Here is a 23,183-nt window from a genome sequence, read left to right on the forward strand (position 1 = left end):
ATGGCTGAGCTGCTGCTGTGTCTGTGAGAGCATCCCTGGCCCTGCAGGGGTTGGAATGAGATGGGATCCAAACCATTCCATGGTTCTGGCATTCTGTGATCCCCCTGGTGAGGGGGATCCGTGTTCCAGCCCTGGGGAGGGGATTGGTGTTGCTGAGTCTGGGGCTCAGCAGAGCCAGGCCTGGATGTCCAGCTCCTGTCTGTGACTGTGTTCACAGGGGTCTCAGGTTGAGGGAGAGATGAGGATCTGACTCCATGTTTCAGAAGGCTGATTTATTATTTTATGATATATATTACATTAAAACTATACTAAAGGAATAGAAGAAAGGATTTCATCAGAAGGCTGGCTAAGAATAGAATAAGAAGGAAGGATAACAAAGGCTTGTGGCTCGGACTCTCTGTCTGAGCCAGCTCACTGTGATTGGCCATGAATTAGAAACAACCAACATGAGCCAATCACAGATGCACCTGTTGCATTCCACAGCAGCAGATAACCATTGTTTACATTTTGTTCCTGAGGCCTCTCAGCTTCTCAGGAGGAAAAATCCTAAGGAAAGGATTTTCCATAAAAGATGTCTGCGACACCTGTCCACAATTCCCAAGGCAGCAGCAGAGCAGAAAGGAGCTGCTCTCTTCCCAAAAAAAGCTGGCTACACTCACACACCTGACCCATGGGAATGTCATCCTCGAGCAGCCTCGTTCCTAGGAACTGCTCAGGCCAACAATTTCCACCCAGATTTGTGCCTGAGAAACACCCCAGAGAGGAACATATGGAATTCCTGCAGGATGGAATCCAGCACCACAGAAAAGCCTCCTCAGGGCATTCTGGCCAATATTAATTGCTCCCTAGGATTGCTGCCTTGCTCTGAGCTGCTCCTGGGCACTGCAAACCTCTCAGGAAGCAGAGAGGGATGGGTGCAGGTGGAATTCTCACCCCTCCATCCCCAGCTCAGCACCAGCAATGTGCCCAAGGCACATCCTGAGCGCTGGGAAAGCTGCTCCCAGGATGAGCAGCTGTCACCCACAAATTGCTGATTTTTAATGGAGTCCAAGCATGGTTCTGGCACCTGGAGATGTGGTTTTTTTTTCCCAAGGGAACATGAGGATGCTGAGCAGGAACTGCAGATCTCATACACCTCCTCCCACCCATTGGAAAAGACACTTTTGTCCCCAAAGCCACTGAAGGTGCCAGCCCCAGACAGGAATAACTTGGACTTTCCAGTATCCAAAAAGACAGGGAATCACACCAGAGATGGAAAAGAGGGATAAACCAGCAACTGAAATACTGATTTTAATGAGAGTTTTGCAGGAGCAGAGGGACAGGAGCACCCCAGGCTTAGTGCCAAGGCACAGATTGGGGCAGCTCCCAGCCCAGCTCATCCCAGGTGCCATCCCAGTGTTTTCCACTGGCAAAACAGGGTGGAGGTGCCCTGTTGCAGTTAGAGAACCAGGTAACCCAGCTGCAGGGAGCTCCCCTTGCAGAAACCCCAAAGCTCCCAAAATCACACTGCAGGAAAGAGCTCCTCCCAAGGGTGCTTTGAAGTGGTTCTCTGTGGCTCCTTCTGGGGAGACAGAAAAAAGCTGGGATGAGTCTGGCAAGTCCCAGCTGACCCCCAGGGTGGGGTCTGGCCACACAAGGACTCAGAGCCACCCCTTTGCCACCCCACTTTTGTCCCAGCCCAGCCAAAACTCTGTCTCCTTCTGCCATGCTGGGCACAGGAGGAGCCAGCGCCAGGAAGAGGAAATTTAATCATCAGATCCCGATTAAGCCCAGGAAAAAACAAGGAGGGGGGTGGGAAGAGCAGTAGCTCGAGTAGCCCAGACCCATCTGCTCCGGTATTTCTCTCTCAGCTGCTTTTCCAGAGGGTGTCCCAACGGGAGATGGCCACCGTGGTGCTGTTGGTGGCCACCAACTCTGGGTGCACTTTGTGTCCATGCCTGTCCTGCTGGGCTGATGCTCCTGGTAGCCCATTTCCCAACCCTGCGTCCCAGGGTGGGATGCTCCCTCAGTCTATGGGATTATAGGGAGCACAACCCCCTTTTTCCAGCGGAAAAAGCTGGAAACCACTCTCTGATAGTGCTTAACACAAGAAACCAGAGCTCAGCCTTTTCCTCCGCGTTTCTCCTGCCTTTCCCACCCCGGGAGAACAACAGGGGCGGAATTTCTGCTTGACCAGGATTTCAGCAGTTTGACAAAAACGGCCAAAAAAAAGAAGCGGGAGGAGGGGGCCGGGTGGGGATAAACCCTCATTTCCCCCAAGTTTTGAGGGTGAGTGTCACTACCACGGGTGTCACCACCACCACGGTCACCACCGCGAGTGTGCCCGCGCTCACACCGGGCTGGGCGGGCGTGGCTCGCACTCCCCCCTTGCACAAGGACCCATTCTCATTCCCCCATCCCGCTTTTCCCGTCCTTCTCCCCTCCCCACGTGTTTTACACCAGCATCTCCCCCCCCCCCCCACGCCATCCTCCGTTCCCCCCTCCGCGTTCCCGCCCTCCGCATGGCCACGCCCCCGACCACGCCCATACCACGCCCCCGTGACGTCAGCGGGGCGGGCGCGCGCGGCCGGTGCCGGCGGGGGCGCGCCCGGAGCGCGGCGGGAGCGGGAGCGGGGCCGGGTTCGGTGCCGGCGGTGGCGGGGTCGGAGCGGGCGCAGGTGAGAGCCGGGAGCGGGGCGAGCCCGGGGGCTGCGGGCGGCGGGAGCGGCTTCCCGAGGGATCCCGGAGCCGCCGGGGAAAAGTTTGTGGCGGCGGCGGAGGGAGGGAGGGAGGGAGGGAGGCGGTGGTGGCGGCGGCGGAGGGTCGGGGCTGAGGCAGCGGCGGAGCGCGGGGAGGCGGCCGGGGCGAGCGAGAGCGTCTGTGTGTGTGTGTGTGTGTGTGACACCGTGGGTGACACCGTGGGTGACACCGTGAGGGTGCTTGTGACCGCGTGTAAAGTGCGTGTGTGACTGTGTACAAGTGTCGCGTGTGGCAGTGTGACACTGCGTGTGTGGCACTCTGAGTGTGGGGCTGTCGCTGTGTGTGTGTGTGTGTGACACTCCGAGTTTCCTCCGTGGGGCTGTCGCTGTGTGTGTGTTTGTGACACCCCGAGTGTCCTCCGTGGGGCTGTCACTGTGTGTGTGTGACAATGTCCTCCGTGGGGCTGTCACTGTGTGTGTGTGACACTGTCCTCCGTGGGGCTGTCACTGTGTGTGTGTGACACTCTGAGTGTGGGGCTGTCACTGTGTGTGTGTGTCCTGTTGGTGTCTGAGTGTGTGACACTCTGAGTGTCCTCTGGGTGCCACTTTGTGCGTGTGTCCTGGGTGACTGTGCGTGCCACATGTCCCCTGCTTGTGTGACTGTGTCCCTGTGACTGTGTCCCTGTGTCTGTGTCCCTGTGTGTCCCTGTGTGTCTGTGTGACTGTGTCCCCCGCGTGTGTGTGACTCTGTGTGTCTGTGTCCCCGTGTCCCCCGTGTGTGGCCGCGTTTTGTGCTCGGTGTTGGTGTCCCCGCGCTGTGTCCCCGCTGCCATGTGCCGTGTCGGGGTGTAAATGTGGCTCCGTGTCCCCGTTCCTGTGCCGTGGGGATGCACCCCCGTTGTCCCCCGGCTCCCGCTGGCACTGCCACGAGTGGCTGCCCGGGCTGTTGTCGCCCTGCCGCTGTCACCGCACGTGTCCCGCGGCCAGCAGCGCTCCCGTTCCCCATCGGCACCGCCGGGACGCTCCGGGAGCAGCTGGGGCTGCTCCGAGCCGCATTCCAGCGGCTGTGCCCGCCGTGCCTTTTCCAGGAGGGCTTTCCCAGCTCGCCCAGGGCTCTGCCCACTCTGCTCCCTGCTGGCTGCCCGGGGATGCTGTGGGTCCAGGGATGCTTTGGGTCCAGGGATGCTTTGGGAGCTGGGAATGCTTTGGATCCAGAATGCTTTGGGTCCAGAGATGCTTTGGATCCAGGGTTGCTTTGGATCCAGGGATGCTTTGGGTCCAGGGATGCTTTGGGTCCAGGGATGCTTTGGGAGCAAGGGATGCTTTGGGAGCAAGGGATGCTTTGGGAGCAAGGGATGCTTTGGGAGCAAGGGATGCTTTGGGTCCTGGGATGCTTTGGGTCCAGGGATGCTTTGGGTCCAGGGATGCTTTGGGACCAGGGATGCTGTGAAGCCTCAGTTTCCAGCTGTTGCTGCTGGGTGGGAGAGGTGGAATTGTTCAGGTGTGCTGCAGGCTCCTGGGAATGCTGATTTCCTGGGATCCCTGCCTGCTCAGGAGTTTAGGCTCAGCATAACTTTGGGACAGTGGGAACTGTGAGGTTGTTCTGTGCCCAAATGAAGCCACGTGGCATCAAAGCCCCCAAACCCAGAGGAGTTGTGGGGTGTGGGATCAGGTGGATGCAAATTCCCAGCTCTGGGATGCCCGTCACTGCCTTCCTTCCCTCTCCAGCCTCTCCTCGCTCCCTGAGATTTGCAATGATTAACTTTTGGCTGTTAATTAATATATACATTAAAAGTTAATAATGCTGAGTGGAGCAGCAGCTTGGGTAGGAGTAGGAGTGGGGGCTGTGTGGTGTTGTCAGCTCTGTCTGGATGCTGAGGCTCTGGAATAAGGATCCATCCTTGGTTTCCTCTTGCCTGGATGCTTAAATTTGCATTAAAGTAGAAAAAATTCTTGGTCATGAGGACAAAATCCCCCTGGGATGGCTTGTAGGTCTGACAGGGGTGGGTTTGGCAGCTGGCTTAATGCTTGGGCTTGAAGCTTTCACAGAGCTTTTCCAGCCTTAAGAATCCCGGGCTCCTCGGAATGTTCACGTCCCCTCCTTCCTGGCTCCTGCTCCTGCACAGCTGTGTTGGTCCCAGACCCTGCAGAGGGGACAGCATCTCTGGTGGCAGCTCTGCTCTCCTGCTCTGCTTTTCCTTCTTTCCTCCTTTTCTCTGGAGCAGCTCACCCTTGCCCCATCCCTGGGAGTGTTGCATGGGGCTTGGAGCAGCCCTGCCCTGGTGGAAGGTGTCCCTGCCCATGAGGTGAACTTCGAGGTCCCTTCCAGCCCAAACCATCCATGATTCCCTCAGCTTTCCATGTTTTTCCCACAGCAAGTTTCACCCCCCTGGTCACTCACAGCAAAATTCCCATTTTTCTCACCGCCCCCCATCCCACGGCCCCGCTGAGTGCATCCCCTCCTGGCTGGGGAATTTTGCAGGCAGAGATGCCAGCTTTCCATGGCTCTCTGTGTCCAAAATAACCCCGTTCAGGCTGTGGAAGGGAATGTGCTTTTCAAAAATAGCAGCTTCCTTACTTTTAATCAACCAGAGCTGGAGCAGCGTGGAGCGATTGCAGCCGGCGCTCGACATCCTAATTGTGTTTGCCTTTTAATGAGAGGAAAACTATTTGCCAAGCTAAAATATTTATTTTAGCCTGGTGGGGTTGCTCTCAAGGGCTTGTGGGGATGGTGAGGAGGTGGTTTAGACACTCCTTAAAAACAGTGTGTGTGGGTTTTGTATTTTTAATAGGAAAAGCATTTAAATGTGACTTTTTGTGGCCGGAGCTGTCCGTGCAGGGGAATTTGCATCCTCCTCAGTCTCCTTGTTTCCAGGGGGTCTGAGAGCTGTGTCCCCTCCTGGGTGGATTTCTGCTGGCAGCTGGCACAGGAGGGAATGCAAATACCCTCACCTCATGTTTGGCACCTGCCTCTTCTTTCCTGCCCCAAATCCCTCCTGAAAGCACCTGAGCTTTGTGGGCTGGCCCTGGGGGCTCCACGGGAGGTGCTGGGGAGGTAGGATGGGTTTTTATGGAATCATGGAATTTCCTGAGCTGGGAGGAACCCATAGGGATTGTCCAGTCCAAGCCCTGGCCCTGCACAGACCCCCCCAGCAATCCCACCCTGTGCATCCCTGGGAGTGTTTTCCAAACATTCCTGGAGTTCTGGCACCCTCAGGGCTGTGCCCATTCCCTGGGGAGCCTGGGCAGTGCCCAGCACCCTCTGGGGGAAGAACCTTTTCCTAAAATCCAACCTAAATCCCCTCTGACACAGTTCCAGCCATTTCCTCGGGTGCTGTCCCTGTCACAGGGAGCAGGGGATGGCAACACCCAGGAAAGTTTTGTAGCCAAATGTTGACTTCCCCAGTGACCAGTGATGAGTCAGCTTTGAAACACGGGATCAACCCACTGGGAAATGTGTTTCTGCTTATTAACTGGGATATCTTATTAACTGGGATATCTCTGCTCTGCAGCCAAGCTGGGAGAGCTGGGGGTGCTCACCTGGAGAGAGAAGGCTCCAGGGACACCTCAGAGCCCCTGGCAGGGCCTGAAGGGGCTCCAGGAGAGCTGGAGAGGGACTGGGGACAAGGCATGCAGGGACAGGACCCAGGGAATGGCTCCCACTGCCAGAGGGAAGGGTTGGATGGGATATTGGGAATAAAGAATTGTTCCCTGGGAGGTGCTGGCACAGTTTTTAGAGCAGCTGTGGCTGCCCCTGGATCCCTGGGAGTGTCCCAGGCCAGGCTGGACAGGGCCTAGAGCAGCCTGGGACAGTGGAAGGTGTCCCTGCCATGGCAGGGGTGGGATGGGATGAGCTTTGAGGTCCCTTCCAACCCAAACCATTCTGGGATTCTGTGATGGCTGCAGCAGGGTGTTCATGGAGAGCAGGGTGTGGGGCTCCCTGCCCTCTGGACAATGCCCTGCCAGGGTGCAGGAGCCATCTCCACTGCCAGCACCAGCTCAGGACCCACCCAAGCCGCTCCCCAGAATTTGCAGAGCAAGGTTTCAAAGCACAGAACGTGTCCCCCATGGCTTCCCTCAGCAGGAGCTGCTGCCCTGGGCTCCCTCCTGGCCAGCACTGACCCTGCCCAGGGCTTGGGCACAGGGCTGGCATTGTCTGGGGGCCTTGGTAGTGCTGTGCCAGCCTTGGCTGGGCCGGGAGCACGTGGCTGTGCTGGTGCTGGCACAGGGGAAATCCCTCTGATGGAACTGGGGGGCAGAGAAGGGGCAGGAGAAACCCTGGGCTGCTCCTGGTGCAGGTGGTGGGGCTGAGCCCTGTCCCTGGAGGAGCTGAAGGGTTGGAGTCCCAGGGCAGCTCTGCTGGTCATTGATGATGAGGATTCAGAAGGATTCAGAAGGATTTGCAGCCCCAGCTGCCTCCGTGGCCCCAAATAATGTTTGGGGTTTTAGGAAGGGGGGAAAAAGGAGAAGGCTCTTGCAGGACCTGCAGCTTTGGCATGTGCTGGTGCTCACAAGTCCCTCTGCTTCCCAAAAACAAGACTTGCTCCCAGCAGCTCAGATCTGGCTTTTAGTGCTCAAGTGAGTGCATTCACACCACAGCCATCCAGATTGAAGGGTAATTTTTGAGGGTACCTGTGGCTTCTCCCCCTTCTTTGTGCTCCTCCTTGCATCCTGGGGTCCTTAATTCCTCCTGGTGGTCCTTGGAGCGATTTCTGTGTATTTCTGTTCCTGTGGGCTCCTAAAGAAAAGTGTTGGAGTCAGGATGGGGATGTGTGGGATGGCTCACAGCAGCAGGGAATGCAGGAATGCACATGGAATCCCTCTGCTGCCTCAGGGGGGCTGCAGGCCCAGGTGCTTCCCAGGGAAAAAAAAGTCAGTTTTTCATGGATCAAAGAGCAGACCATAAACCTTCCAACTCTTCCATGGTGTCCCTGGATTGGATTTTTGTCCCTCTGCTGGGAAGTTCGCATTTTGGGTGGGTTGCATGTTTTTGGGAGGAATCACTCAGTGTGCCACCAGCAGCATTTCCTGGCTTTAATCCCACTCTTTGGTGGCCAGGCTGTGCCCCTCCACTGGGAACCCCATGGGAGAATAAATTGGTAGCCTCAAACCTTTGTATGTGAAAATGCAGAGGTGGAAGGTGGCTTACTTATTTTGTGATTGCTCTGGTGCTTCTTCAAAATGAGGGAGAATTGGTTTAGATGGGATATTAGGAAGGAATTCTTCCCTGTGAGATGCTGGCACAGTTTTCCCAGAGAAGCTGTGGCTGCCCCTGGATCCCTGGAAGTGTCCAGGGTGGACAGGGTTGGACATTGGAGCAGCCTGGGACAGTGGAAGGTGTCCCTGGAATGGCAGGGGGTGGAATGGGATGAGCTTTAAGGTCCCTTCTAACCCAGACCATTCTGGGACTGGGTGATTTTTCATATTTTTCATATTTTTCATCATCAGGCTGCCTTTGTGTAAATTGGAGGGGTGGTGATGCACATCTGGTTTGCAGTCCCGTTAAGTGATGGGGAAAACTTTAATAATAATGATGATGATAATGATGATGATGATGAGAAAGCCTTTTCCTTTTCACTGCTCATTCTCTGGAGTTGCTTCCTCCCCTGCCCCATGGGAGGGTCGCCCTGGGGACCATCCCAGCATTTTTGAGAGAGGAAATCACTGCCAGGGAGCCAAACCAGATATTTTCCAGCTGACTCCAGAAAATCTGGGCCCAGCAGAGACTGCTGGCTGTGCCCTGGGCTCCTGCCTTGCTCAGCTTATCCCGGCCTCCCTCTTTCCAGGGGTAAATCCAGCTGCTGCCCTCCTCCTGCCCTGCCTGGCCACCCTGCCTGGATCAAGGGCTTTGGGTCATCCCCATGAAGTGTTCCAGGTCCTTTTTGGGGCCCAGGGTCAGCGTGGTGTGTGGCCTCCTTTGAGCAGCACCGGCTGTTTCCTTAGGAACAGGGAGAAAAAGGCTTTTTTGGAGTTGAACAATGGGAGAGGAGCAGGGCAGGAGGTGTTTTATGGGCACTGCTGCTGGAAGCTGTGGTCCCAAGGGTTTTTCCCAGCCTGAGTTATGAATCTGGGATAAGTCCCAGAGTGGGTTTGGTTGGATTTCTTCGTGTGTCCAGGGCTGGGTGCAGCATCCCTCGTTTTGTTGCTGTGGTGGGGGAAGGTGCTCAAGTTACCCACCTGGAAACACCTCCACAGGTCAAGCATGGAGAAAAGGAGCAGGAAAAAACCCCAGGAAGTGGAATGCTGGATGCAGTGGTCAGCCAGGGAGTTCAGCTCAGAGCCTCCCCAGTCTCACACACCCCTGGCACCGAGAGCGCTTCAGCCGGGGCCGTGTCCGATGTGAAATCCCCAATTCCTGCCTCATTCCCTGCTGCTGCTCCCTGCTCCTCCCTCACATCCGTTCCCAGAGCAGCTGGGGGAGCTCTGCTGGGTCCCTCAGAGCAGAGGCTGCTAAAATTAAACAAAGAGAAACTTCCCATTTTTCTGCCAGCGCTGCTCCGGCTTCCGGAAAATGGCAGCGCTGGAGGCGGGCGAGCAAAGCAAAACAAAACAAAACAAAAAACAAAGCAAAGCAAAACAAAGCCAAGCAAGGCAGCCCCAGCCAGAGGAAAAAAACCTCCTCACCTCAGAGGCATTTCCTTGCTTTCTTTCCCCCCTGTCCAGCCTCTCTCCCTCCCCATCCTGGCCGCTCCATTGAAAACCTGCCATCAGATTAGGGCTCCCGGGGTGGGGTTGCTCTGGGAAGCGTTTCCCAGGGAAAGCAGGGAAAGCCAGGCTTGGGAATGGCTCTGCTCTCTGCCCCAAATCCCCTCCCTGCTTATTTTGCCGTGAACATCCTCAGTGGGGGTTTTTGGGTCTCTGTGTGTGTGTGTGGCTCCAGCTTTGGGGCAGGTTGAGCTGTTGGAATCCTTGAGGAAGTGCAGGGAATAGTTCCCAGTGGGCCTGGGAGCAACTGGTCCTTGCAAAAAAAAAAAAAAAAAAAAAAAAGAGAGAAAAAAAAAAGATGCTTAAGATGCTTGAGATGCTTGAGAGCATCCTGAAAAAAAAAAAAAGAGATCTGTGAGTCCATCCCACAAAAGCAGGACCTGTGTGATTGTATCCTGCAAAAAAAAAACAACCAGGAGGAGGTAGGGGTGCATCCCAGAAAAAGGAGGAGGTGGGGAGTGCATCCCAGCAAAAAAAGGAGGAGGAGATGCATGAGTGCATCCCAGAAAAAAGCTTGAGGGGCAGGTGTGTGGGTAGATCCAGGACAAAAAGAGCTGTGCATCCCACAGAAGGAGAAGGGATTGTGTGGGTGTGTCCTGGAAAACAGAGGAGCTGTGTGAGTGTGTCCCATAAAAAAACCAAAAAAGGATGAGGAGATGAGGGTATCCCTCAAAAGGGGAGAGTTGTGAGTAAATCCCACAAAAAAGGGGAAGCTGATGGGGGTGCATCCCAGATAATGAAAGAGAAGATGCCCAAGTGCATCCCAGAAAAAGGAAGGAGGAGAAGGGAGGGGTGCATCCCACAGCTTGTCCTCCCTTGCTCCAGCTCCTCCTTCCCTGTGGATGCAGCTTCCTTGGAGCAGCCTCCCCAGGAGTGGTGGTACCTCTGCAGGGATTGCTCAGGTGGGACAAGTGGGTTTTTTTGGGGAAAGGGGAGGAAAACCTGGCATCCCCAGCGCCAGGATGGGTCATTTTGGGAGTTAGTTTTTGATATCAGCTTCCTAGAAAGCGTCTCCTTTCCAACAGCTGAGCTTATCAGGGAGTGAGACCACAAAACAAGGCTTTCCTGGAGTCTTTGGAAGTGTTTTCCTTGCTTTTCTGGGAATGGACCATGGACAAGGTGTTTGTTATCCCTGGAGGGTGGCAATTACCTCGTCAGCAAAGCAGAGCCCCTGTGCTGCCAGTGTTGCCCTTGACCAGCTCAAAATTCCAAGATTTGCTTGGGAAGGATGCTCTGGGATGGGGACATCCCTGTGGTGCTCTCCTCTCCTGCCTGGCTCTTCACATCCTGCCAAATAGGTGAAGTTTTGGGGGATTTGGGATTGGTTTTTTTCCCCCTGGGAGCTGCTGGAGGCAGCCAGTGCTGCAGAGGAGCAGCTCAGTGCCCTCAGTGCTTCCCAGTAATTTTTTCCATCTCTCCTGAGCTGCTCCTGAGCTGTGGCCCCTGCTCCCCAGGGAGAGCTGCCTGAGAGTTAATGGCTGCTGAAAAATGCTTTCATTAACTCAATTAGCCAGATGGTCCACCTGGGCTCCTGCAGAGCCTGCTGAGATCCCTGGAATGAGGTGGCAGCAGCTCCACCCCGGAGATGGGGAGGACACAGGGACTCATCCAGATCCCCATGGGATGTGCTGTGCTCTCCACAGCATCCATCCCTGCTCCTGGGAGCTGTTTGACAAGGGCATAGAGTGACAGGACGAGGGGGAATTGCTTTAAGCTCACAGGTTTAGAGGGCAGGAATGGATGGGATATTGGGAGGGAATTGTTCCCTGTGAGGGTGGGCAGGCCCTGGCACCCAGAGAAGCTGTGGCTGCTCCTGGATCCCTGGAAGTGTCCCAGGAGAGGTTGGATGGGGCTTGGAGAAACCTGGGACAGTGCAGAGGTGTCCCTGCAATGGGAATGAGATGGGCTTTGAGGTGTTCCCAGCCCAGAGCATTCCATGGCTGTGCTGCTGGCCCTGCCAGGGACATCCCTGCAGCTCCTGCCAGGGCAGAGCAGGAGCTCCTGAAACATCCAAAACATCCAGGACATGGCCAGGCATGGAAAGAGTGAGCAGAGGGAAGCCCTGCAGGCTGCTTGAGCAGAGGAATGTGGGGTCTGGCAGGGATGGGGCCCTGGAGCAGGGATTTGGGAAGGGGGAGTGTTTAACCCCTTCTCTGCTCTGTGACTGTTCCATCCCCATCCCAGCTCCCTGTGCTGGGCTCCGTTGTAAAGCCTGGCCTTACACTCATCCTGAGGGAAGCTGGTTCTCCTGGCTGGGATGGGAACCTGAGTGCTGGCAGGTGGAGATGAATCCTTGGGGCAAAAGGGAGGAATGTGTGTCCTGGAGGGTTTGGGTACCACTGGAGAACGGCGCCGGGAAACTGAGGCACAGCGTTTCTCCGTGGAGGGGTTAAACCGTGGTCCCTGCAGTTGTGGTGCCCATCTCTCCAAAAATGGGCTCTAAAATCATTCCAGAAGGGCTCCCAGCTCATCCTCAGCTCCAAAACTGTGCACAGTCCCAGAATCTCCCCGGTCCCTTTCTTCTTCTGTGCATGGGAATCATTTGGAAGCGGAGGTCTGGGCCTATCCATGGAAATCCCACGCTCCACAGTGCTGCAAACACTTCTGCCTCACTTCTGCCTTTCACCAGAAAATCCTCATCCCCCTTCCTGCACAAAAAAAAAAAAAAGAAAAAAGTGAGTAATGCTGGAGAAATTTGGGATGAGGCCCAGCAAACGATCGGATATCCGGCTAAGCAGGGCTCTGACTTTTGGACTGAAAGCTCCCAAATGAATAAATGCAGCAGGAGGAATGGCAGATTTTGAAGGATTATGTTTTTCTGGTGGTGCTCTGTTTTATCTCTCTTTAAATCTTCACTCTGTGAAGCTTGGGAATGGCTTTTTTTCCCTTTTTTTTCTTTTTTAATCGCCTCAATATATTTGTTTTATGCTCGAGTAATAACACATTTCCTGTCGTCCTGTTAAAAGCAGAGCTGATGGTATTTAAAAATAATACTTGTGCCAGTTGTCTTGTGATGCTCATCATGTGTTCTGGCTGTAAATGTTGTTTACTGGGATCATGCATGGCCAAAAAAAAAGCTGAATTCACTGCCAAAGTGGCTTGTTGGGAGGCTAAAATGCCAGTGGATCTTGCCCTAAGGAATAAGGGGTGGTGGTGGTTGTCTCCCTCTTGGTTTTCTTTCCTCCTTCTGGACCCTGCTGAAAAAGTTCCCATTTTTTTTTTCTTGTTGATTGAGTACTTCAGTCATTCTTCTAAATATAAATCTCTCCTGATGCGTCAGCTGCGCCTGGGATTTCACTTCTTTTATGTGGCACTTCAAGCAAGTTTTAATTAAAAATTAGAAAAAAAAAAGAAAAAAAAAAGAAAAAAAAGAAAGGTCCATCTGCATTGGTTTGATATTTTAGGGAGTTTTTTTCCTCATCAGGAGCGTGTCTAATTCCAGCCTGACCCTGCAGAGTCCTGCAGGCTGCATGTGGCCATCAGCTGGCTGGGCTGCAGAGCATCCTCAGCTCCTGGAAAGTTCTTGCTGTGTCCTGCTTGGAATCAGGGAGTGGTTTGGCTTGGAAGGGACCTAAAAGCTCACCTCATTCCAGGGCAGGGACACTTTGCATTATCCCAGCTTTTCCAAGCCCCATCCAGCCTGGCTTTGTATCCAGAGGCAGCCAGAGCTTCTCTGGGCAGCCTCTGCCAGGGCTTCCTCACCCTCCCAGGGAACAATTCCTCCCCAATATCCCATCTCTGTCAGTTTAAAGCCATTCCCCCTTTTCCTGTCCCTCCAGGCCCTTGTAAACCACCTCCCACTCCCTGGAATTCCAGGCCTTTTCCTCAGGGTTGCTTTCAGTCAGTGCTGCCTCTCCTGGCAGGGCTGTCCCATCACTGGCACCAACATCTGCTGGCTGTGACCAACAATGAGATGTGGAAAAGCTCCATCCTGATAGGGAAAAAAAAAATCTGGGATGTTGATGTTGCTGAGAGCAGGAGGTGTTGTCTGGGCAGGTCGGTGGAGGTGCCATGGATTTGTCTTCTCCTGCTGCTTGCAGCCCCATGTTTTGGGTCTGGAAATTAAAAACACATCTCTGAGCTTGTCAGAGCAGCCTCTGAGCAGGGCTGGTGGTGGGGTTGGAGTGGTTCTCCACAGGAACCCACAAATGGAGGGGGTTCTGTGCTGCTCACAGGGAATGTGCCTAGGGAATGCCTAGGGTATGGAGTGAGGCATTCCCTGTGGAGCCAGGGAGTCTGTGGGGCTTTTTAACCTCAGTTTAGTCCCTGCTTTTTGAAAAGAGGTGTTCTTGTAGAGGCAGAGGACAAGCTTTGGGCTCTGCTGTATCCCCTGTGTGGCTTTGTCTTGTCTCCTCTAATTTGGGCACTTGGTTGGCCTCAAACCACCCCTTATCACAGCTGATAACGCTTCACCCCTAATTCGAGCTCCAGACCCCCAAAATTTAACTCTGTGCTGTCTTACAGATGGGAATCGAGCAGCCTGGTCTGGTGGAAGGCTTGTTTGCCCATGGATTGGCAAAGAAGGGCTTTAAGGTCCCCTTCCAAGCCAAACCCTTCTGGGATTCTGTGAAATCTCAGTGGGAATTTCTGGGATTCTCTGAAATCTCAGTGGGAATGAACGGAGCACGTGGCTCTGGGGCTCCTCTTGGGCAAGGAGAAGCCAGGGCAGGTCTGTCCCCTTCCAGCCTTGCCTGGGGCTGACTTCTTGGGGAATAACTTGTCCTCTGGAGATGTTCCCTCTGTGGTGGCTCGAGTTGTCCCTTTTTTAAGGGATGCTCCTGTGTCTGATGCACTCATGGGAGATGTCTTGTCCTAACTAGTGCCGTGCAGAGTTGTAGAAATTGCTCCACTCAAGAAATAAAGCTCTGCCTTGAGCAGGGAACAGCCTGCTGTGGCTCTAGGATGACTTTCAGGTATCATTTCAATTTTGCCTGGTGACTAATGCTGCAAAAAAAATGTGTTTGAGATTCCACCCTGCTCTGTCCAGCAAGGGGAGTAATTTTGAGCAAAGGTTTTTAGCAAAGATTTGCATAAATTACTATTTTTACACCAAAGCATCTTGCTAAATAAGGGGCATCTATCCCCAAAATGTTGTGCCAAGGGTTGTGTCCTGGCCCAGAGAGGCAGCTTTGCCATCATACATGATGGAGACTGCAGGCAGGGGACTTTGGCTCTCTTTGGCACCGCGTTAATCCCGACACGGCCTCGCCTGTTCTCAAACTGACGCAAAGCTGCAGCTCAAAGTGCAAGTCTTTGTTTGCAGATAAAGCCTGCCCATAAACATTTGGGGCTTAAAAATGATGAAATTGGTTTCTTATCAACCATCTGACCCACGGTGATGGGACTGAGCAGCTCTTAGCCTGGCCAGACCGAAACAACAAAACCCCAGAGCTCTGACAGATGGGGGTGGGTGGTGTTGTTTGGGGTTTTTTTCCCCTTCATGGCACTCCTGATGCTGTGGAAAACGCTTGGAGCCACTGCTTGGATGCTGTCTGACCTCCCTCACCCCCAGGCTGAGTTAATTTGCAGGTTGCAGGGAGTCTCTGTGCAGTCTGCTGGGCTTTAATTTCGGGGTAATTAATTAAACAAGCAGGCGCAGGGTTGCTCCTGTGTTGTATAAACAGCAGCCGGCTTTGGTGCATCTCAGGCACCCTCCTGGCTGGCACAGGTAGGTGTCTGCACCTGGAAAACTCATTCCCACCCCTGGAGAAGCTCTGAACTGAGTTAAAGTGAGGACTTGAGCTGCTGAAAACCACCTAAAATGAGCCAGGTGGTCTTTGTGTCCTCGGAATGGGTGTGGTGTCCAAAGCCTGCTCTGGATGGAGACAGGAACACGTCCTGGGATGGGTGTGCAGGTGACTTCAAACCTGAGATTTCCTAATCCAGGCTCTGGTTGGTTTAGATCAGATATTAAGAAGAAATTCTTCCCTGAGAGGGTGGGCAGGCCCTGGCACAGGGTGCCCAGAGCAGCTGTGGCTGCCCCTGGATCCCTGGGAGTGCCCAAGGCCAGGCTGGATGGAGCTTGGAGCAACCTGGGATAGTAAAAGCTGTCCCTTCCATGATTCTCTGATCTGTCCCCACATCCTTGCATCATCACCTGGGAGTTTGCTCTCCAGGTATCCCTGCCCTCTTTCTGACATGGAAATCCCTGGGTTGTGAGATTGGATCGAGCATGGAGCATCCCATGAAGCAACCAACCCCCCTCTTTCCTTTCCCATCAACTCCAGCAAAGGGTTAAGCTGTTTAAACCCAGGTGTCCCTGGCAATCTGGTTTGGGAATGTTTACCAAAGAGGAGATTAAAAAACCCTGCTGTTTTGAGGGAATTCTTTGCAATGTGCTGATTCTGTTTGTTTCTGCTCAAAGAGAGGAAAGAAAGGAGGGTTTTGGCTCCCTGTCAGCATTTTCAGCATAGCTGAGGGTGTCCTGTAATCCAGCAGCAGATCACTGATGGATTAATCAGGAAGGTGTGCTAGAAAATTGAACCAAGGGGGTGGTTTTGCCCTAGCTTGGACCAGTTCTTGGAATCCAGAGAGGTTTCACTCATCATTGCTTGGTGTCCAGGTGGCAAGCTGGGAACAAAACCCCTTGTTTTTCCCAAAAAATGGACCTCCTGACTGAGGATACCTGGAGCTGGATCAGTCTTGGTGGAGTGCTTGGGCTGGGAGAGCAGCGCGGAGTTGTCTGTGCTGAGCTGCTGGGAGCCGCCTCCTCTCTGCTGGTCTGCAGCTCATCTCTGGAGCTTTGTGCTGTCCTCTCTGCACCAGCTGTGGTGGCAGCCTGTCCAGCCAGCAGCGGGAGTGACTTCCCTGTGCCTGCCCTTCTCTGGTCACGCTGGTGGGGCTGGTTTTCCAGCCAGGAACCAGGAGAACACGTGGCACTGCAGCAGCTCCTCTCCGCCAGGCAAGGGCAGAGCCACTGAAGGGTGATGGGGACAGGGCTCTGAAGTGTCCATGCAGTTAAAGCTCTGTCATCATCTCCTCCTGGGGGAAGCTCAGCAGTTCAGGGACTTTGGGTTTTGACAGCTCTTGATGGCCAAATTAGCATCCAAATTATCCTAGGAAGGGGAAGCTGCCGGGAGTGACTGCGGCAATATCGAGCTGCTCCAGGATTTTCTCAATTAGTGCCTTTTGCCTTCAAGCTCCCTGGATCTGGTTGCTTTGAGATGGGGAGGAGGGGCTGAGTGGCCCCTCTTGGGTGGTCACGAGATGGTTCTTGCAGCATCCTCAGAGGTGGGAAGCTGTTTCCCCTCATTTTGACTTCCAGGGTTTCCCTTACTCTGGGCTTTGTGGGTATTGGCCTGGGATCTCCTGGGTGGCCATGGTGTCTGTGTGCATTGTGCTGGTGATTCTGGCAGGATCTTTTCTTTAAAAGTGTCTTTTTGTGGCTCTGGAAATCTGGGTTTCACTTCTCCTCCACCACTGATTGCCTGTGTGAGCTTGGGCTGTTGCCTGATCCAGCTCAAATCTGATTTTCCCTGCTTTAAGAGACATTTGGTCCATGCTTTTGGCCCTAAGCATCCTTCAGGAACAGCCTTGCTTTGGCTGTTGGCCAAACTCTTGGGCTTGTGAAGGACTTTGGAGGGGCTGTGAGGGCTTGGAGGGACGACAGTTCTCTCCTGGAGTCCTGTTCCATCCAAGGGTTTTAAAGCTTGAGTTTATGGCTTTTGTGTTTGACTCCTCTGGGAGCACAGCACTGGATGTGACTTTGGTTTTTTGTGCTTTTGTTGGTGCCCGTGGGACTTGTCTGGATTAAACTCCTTGCCCTGCCAGAGGAGCATCCATCCAGATGAAAGCCAGAACACCTTTGGGAGTGGCCCTGCCTGAATTAGGAAGTGTTTTTTTTTTCTCTTGGAAGAACATTGAGCACACAGCAGGGGCAGACCAGGACTGAGCTCTGCCTCTTCTGACATGAGGGCTGGTGGGCATCAGATGGGATTCTGTTCCTGGTGGAGATGAGTTTCCCATTGCCTTCCAGCCCATCTGTGCAGTTCCTTGCTGTAGGGCACTGTGGAGGCAAAAATGTCTGTGGGTTCAGGGAGGACTGGCCAAGCCCTCCCCTGGGCAAAAGGTCCATCCCACTGGTGACATCCCTCTGCCTTGGCTATTTTTGGGAATGTTGGAGGGGGTGGCTGGTCTTGCAGCCCATGGTAGTGTTGGAACCATGGAAGCAGGTCCAGCTTTCTTTGCTTCCCTGTGTTATCAGGATGGGTGCGCGTGTCGTGGTTTTGTTGCTGTGGAGCAGGAGGAGCTGGGCTGTTGTCCCAGGAAAAGCTTTTTTTGTGGCCCTGTGAACCTCACAGGTGTTCCTGCCCTGTGCACCTCCAGCACCTTCCTTTAGAGGGTCTTTAAACCTCTGCCATGCCAGCACCCTTTCCAGGGATTTGGGGTGGCTGTGGATGCCCAAGGGTGGTGCCTGCATCTCCAGCACCTTCCTGTGCCATGGCATCAGTGCTGGGCAGCAGCAGGAGGTTCTGCAGGGAAAACTCCCTTTTCCCACCCTCAGGACTAATTTATAGTTGAGTCTCATGCAGCTGGGGACGGATCTCCAGGGGGATATTCCTCGTGCTCCAGAGTGGCTGCTATAAAAGGAAGCTCTCCCGTCCTTCCTGCTTTGCCTGTGAAGGATGACAGGGGAGACTGTGATGGACACCAGGCACCACCAGCACACACTCAGCCCAAACTGCCTTCATTCCCCTCCCTTCTCCATCAAGCTTGGCTTGCCCTTGCCTGGCAGCAGGAGCTGAGCCAAGCTGGAGCTCCAGGGCAGGATTTTTCCATGGGGAGCGGAGGGCCCGGCGTGGCACGGGTTGGGTGCAGCCATTCCCACATCACATGGTGGGAATGGGCTCCAAAGCAAAGCCCTGGGACGTGAGGGTGCTGCAGGAGGGCTGGGAGGTCCCGATGCTTCCACAAGTCCCTTCTTGTTTGCTGGGGAAGGGACTAAAGGAGCCCTTCAGTGTTGTGTTCCTGGCAGCTCCCGGCGGGCTCGCACTGGGACGGACGTGTGAGTTCACACCAGGCTGTTCTTCCTGGTACAAAGAGCTGGTGTTTGGTGTTGTCTTTAGGGGTGGTTTTATCTCTGCTTGGCTCGGGTGGGTTTTTTTTTTCTTCTTTTCTTTGGAAGATGAAAGCGTTGGCTTGGCAAACGCAGGCGGTGAGGGAGGAGGAGGAGATAAGAGAGAGGCAGCGGGGTCAGGAATCACCGGGCACGGCTGGATCACGCTTGGGAAATGCTTGGGCCTGCCTTCTGAGGGGAGAATCTCAACAGCAGCCAGCTCTTCCCCACCCATCCCCTCCAGCAAGGCTCATGGAAGAGACCTGGATCACCAGGAGATGAGCCTCAATGTCATCATCAGTCTGGTCCTTACCACCAGCTGCTTCCAAAGGCATCCCAGCCTTGCAGGAGCACCTGGGTGGGGCTGTGCTGATGTTTAAATTGGATTTACCTTGCCAGTTTCAAGGACATTGTGCTTTTTCACCTGCCTGAAGATATCTGTCAGTACAAGCATGGAAAAAGGAGGGAGTTCCTTTTCCATGGGAACCTTTTCCACTGAGGGGAAATGTGTGGAACAAGGGCCAGAGTTGTGTTGTGTCATAGCCATGAGGGAGATCTTGAAGGTGAAGAACTCACAGGGCAAAACCAAGTTCCTAAATCAGATTGTTTGCTAAAATTTGGAAGTTTTGGTCACTCTGGGGCTTTTTACGGCTTTTTTTTTGTAGGCCATTGCACCTTGCAGTGGGTTGGTGTCATCCTGGCTATGGAGGGGTCTTTTCTGCATCTGCCCCCATGGATTTGAGTTACTGGGGGTTTTGTGACTGATCAAAGCAACATTTGCAGTAAATTCAAATTGTGTGGGACAAGTGTTGTGGGGAGCGCTGTGGCTCTGGGACATGAATTCTTCCCTAGGAAAAGTTGAAATTTGCTCATATCCAAGCAAAGCCGACTGTTTTTAAAAGAAACCTCCAAAAACACTTCTGTGTTTGTAGGAGAGCCAGAGGAACTCAACTTTGGAGAAAGAAAAAGCAAATTAAAAGCCATAAAGCAGCAAGTGCCTGGAGTTGATCTTGGCTCTGCTGTGGGGAGCGGATGATGAGGGATTGATTGGAAGCTCCACATTTTTTTTCCCCCCCCCAATTTTCAATTTGTGGCCAAGGGTAGGGTGGGAGATTTCTCTTGAGCTTGCACCACAGTCTTGAGAGGCTTTCAGTGGATTTTCCAGGGAAAACAGGGTGGTAGTTATGGCAGAGTTGACCAGTCTTGTGTCACGATGCCTCCTGTTCCTTGTGCTTCCCACAGACACTGAGTGCCCTGGGATGACCTGCAGCTCCATCCCAAGAGGGAGATTTGGGCATGTGGGATGGGCAGGGATGTGCACAGCTCCTTTTGCTGCTGGCAGCTCCTTGGCTGCCCCTGCAAGGACCTGGCTCCATCTTCAGCCCTGCTGGTGCTTGGTACCACCCAGCCCTGCCTCTTATCAGCCCAAATTCCTGGCAGCCAGGGGTTTCCCCTCACTGAGGGCTCCTCTTCCACCTGCACCACACCAGTGCTTCTTGGAGAGGACCTTCCCTTGGCCAGCAGCAGATCCTGCTTCCCTCCCACCCTTGGGCTGTGCACTTTTGGGTGTTCCCGTGGTTTTATTATTGCATTTCTTTGCTCCAGGAACGTGGGTTTGGGCTTTTTCCCGGGATTGCTTTTTTTCCTGGGATTGCTTTTCCCTGTGCAGCATGGCTGGGTGCCTGTGGTGTGTGTTTGATAGCTCAGTGTCCAGCCAGAGGTGGGTCCATCCCATAATCCCATCAGGAATGATGGCTGGAGCTGCTCAGGATGGGGCTCTGCTGTGCCAGGGGAGCCCCTGGGCCTGCAGGGTTGGATTTCTGGGATAAATTCTACCAGACATTTTTCAGAAGTTGTTTTTAACCTTCTGCACACCAGGAAGTGTTGCAGCTCTGTGTTCAAGTGCTGCAGGAAAAGTTTGGTTTCGTTTTTAGTGAAGTTTCATCAGTAAGTGGTAAGGTTTTTTTTTTAGTAGATGTGATACTGTCACCAGCCCCAGACCTGCTGCTGCTCCATGCCTGGGGGGACCTGAGGGAGCAGCTGGAGCTGTGCTGGGGATGTTCAGGTTGGATTTTAGGAAAAGATTCTTTCCCCAGAAGGTGCCCAGGCTCCCCAGGGAAGGTTAAATCCAGGGCAGCACCATCCATGCCAGGAAGCTGTGAGGATGCCCCCGTGGAAAACTGCTCACCAGGGCTTCCCTAAAGCTTTCTCCAGCTCCCAGCAAAGCCTGCTTAGGATTTGGGAAAGAAAAACGTCACCTCTGTGGGGCCCTGAGGGAAAAACCAGCGTGAAGAGCAGGTGTGGGTGCCTTTGAGGAGCTGCTGGCGCTGTCAGGGTGTGCTCTGGTCGCCCACTGGTTTCCTTCCCCCCACCATTCATTTCGGATGCTGTCGGTGGCTTTGGGTATAAACAGATGGAGCTGGGTTTTCCCCTGCTCTATATTTAACCCCAGGCTAAATTTAAACCTCAGAGGAGTTTGCAGACCATTGTCTCGGTGATTTCTAAACAGATCTTGCCCCTTCCACCCTTTGTTTCTCCCCACTTGTCCCTTTTTTCCTCACACAGCCTGGATTTGAGGCTTTGCTGTTGACCTCTGCATTCCATGGACATTTTGGTCCATCCCCAGCCCCAAACCAGGGCTCCCATCCTAAACCCAGCCCGGGGGGAGGCTGGCCCCCATCCTTCAGTGTGTGTGTGTGCATCCCTGCATCCAGGAGGGACAGACAGACCCAGGATGCTGCTGTCAGGACAGGAAATACCTTTCCATTATCCCTCGTTTGTGTGTAGATTCCCACTGCCTTTGGAGGCCTCAGGGTTCCATACAGAGGGGATTTTTCCAGCTGTTTCTCCACACAGCCACATCTGCCAGAGGCCTTTAGCAGGAAGTTTCCCATCTCCTTATATAAATAGAGGTGGGGGAGAGCATCCTTGCAAATTCCAGGCTTGTGGATCCTCAGTGAGAACTGTCAGGGCTGTAGCTGCCATAATTAATATAAAATTCATTTGATGCAGGTGTTTCAAAACATATTCATGGCTTACACTTGTTTTTTTTTTTCCTACTTCATGCAGCGCTGCCCAAGCAGGGGGGAATTTTGGGACGCCGCAGCGGTTTTATTTTATTTTATTTTATTTTATTTTATATTTTTTATTTTATTTTATTTTATTTTATTTTATTTTATTTTATTTTATATTTTTTATTTCATTTCATTTTATTTTATTTTTTATATTTTATTTTATATTTTATTGTATTTTTATTTTTATTTTTATATTTTATTTTATTTTATTTTGTTTTATTTTATATTTTTTTATTTTATTTTGTTTTATTTTATTATTTTATTTTATTTTATTTTATTTTTTTAACAAGAATTGCCAAAATCAGTGAGGTGTGGGGTCTCTAGAGGGAGGCACTGTGTGCTTGGGCTCTTTCCACACCACCTAGAAAAGCAGCAATCCAAATGACATTAATAGGTGGAACTGGGTGGATGGTGAACGGTGCCAGCCAAGGGGAGCATCCTTCCTCCCTTCCTTGCTTCCTCTTGGAGGTTATTCCTCCTTATTCCTGGTTATTCCTGCTTATTCCTTTGTCGTGCCCCTGGCAGCAGCTCCAGGTGCCCTCTCTTACCTGTCCCAGCTCTGATAAGCTCAGCCTTGACTCAAAGCCTGGTTTTCCCTGTGTTTATTCCCAGCAGGACCCGACAGGAGGGGAGGCTCTCCTCGAAGGGGAAATGTTTGCACACAGCTTCTCCCTTCCCTTTTCTGGCTCTGTGCATCCCTTCCAGCCAGCCACATTCCTGGCATACCAGCCCTGGGGATGGCTTGGGAAGCATTTCAAGCAGGCTGGAGTATCTCCTGCTCAGGCTCTCCCCTGCAAATTTCCTCTTGTTGCATTCCAGAAAAGGGCACCAAATCCTTCAGGAATTGCTGCTCCCCCTCACAGTGCCTGAGGAGACATCAGCTCTGTATTCCCACCTAAGGAATTTGGCTCTGGCTGTTATTTTCTGTTGGATTTAATTTTCAAGCAGAGGGAGGAAAAGAATTAAAAAAAAATTGCATGGGAGGGGGAGAAAGGAAGAGCATCATCAGGAGTGGATGAAAATCCCTTTGTAAAACAAGGGATTTGGATATAACTTCTAATTAAAACTTTTATAGTTAGGACCTGCTGGTGTTTTGCAGCCAGGCTGGAGTTTTGTGGCAGCTCTGAGGGAGCAGGAGGCAGGGGCTGAATCCAGAATTTCCAGGATGATCCCAGCTACGCCGGACAGCGTTCCTGCTCCCTGGCGCAAACCTGGAGTAGCAGCTCATGGTTCAGGCTGTGCTCCAGCCGTGCCTTCAGCCTTCCCTGCTTGTCCTGGCCCATCTGGCCCCTGTCCCAGCTCCAGAGGACACGGGTGACGTCAGGGGAGCTCTTGCTCTTGCTTGCATCAGCCACCACGTTGGTGGTCGGAGTGTCCTGTGGGAACGGGCTCCTTTTCCTCTCAGCTCCACTGGGCTGATCCAGCTGCTCTTCCACGGGGGCTCTGCAAGTGTTTCTGCAAGTGCTTCTGGAAAAAAAGAGGGAAAAAATTATTTTTCCTTAGTTTTTTTCCTTTATTTGAATCGTATTCAGTGCAGGAAGGGATGTTGCTCTGCCTGGTTGGCCGGGTGAGGGGAGAACAAGTAGGAAGAGCCAGTCCCCATCCAAGGAGATGCTGCAGTGGGAGAGAGGGATGTGAAGAGGGAAAAAGCCCAGTCCTGTGGGTCTTCCC

At 53.1% G+C, this 23,183-nt stretch overlaps 1 protein-coding gene across 1 annotated transcript in view; it reads left to right on the forward strand.

Moving 5' to 3' along the window:
- Positions 1–2,576: 2,576 nt before the first annotated feature.
- The window catches only part of SH3BP4 (SH3 domain binding protein 4), a 33,789-nt gene continuing 13,182 nt past the window's right edge, over positions 2,577–23,183 (forward strand). The window contains exon 1 of the mRNA XM_036387004.2: positions 2,577–2,657. The gene's annotated coding sequence lies outside the window, so the exon portion shown is untranslated. The remainder of the gene's footprint in view (positions 2,658–23,183) is intronic.

The sequence above is a fragment of the Molothrus ater genome, chromosome 7 (genome assembly GCF_012460135.2).
Source record: "Molothrus ater isolate BHLD 08-10-18 breed brown headed cowbird chromosome 7, BPBGC_Mater_1.1, whole genome shotgun sequence".
In the NCBI taxonomy this organism is placed as follows: Eukaryota; Metazoa; Chordata; class Aves; order Passeriformes; family Icteridae; genus Molothrus; species Molothrus ater.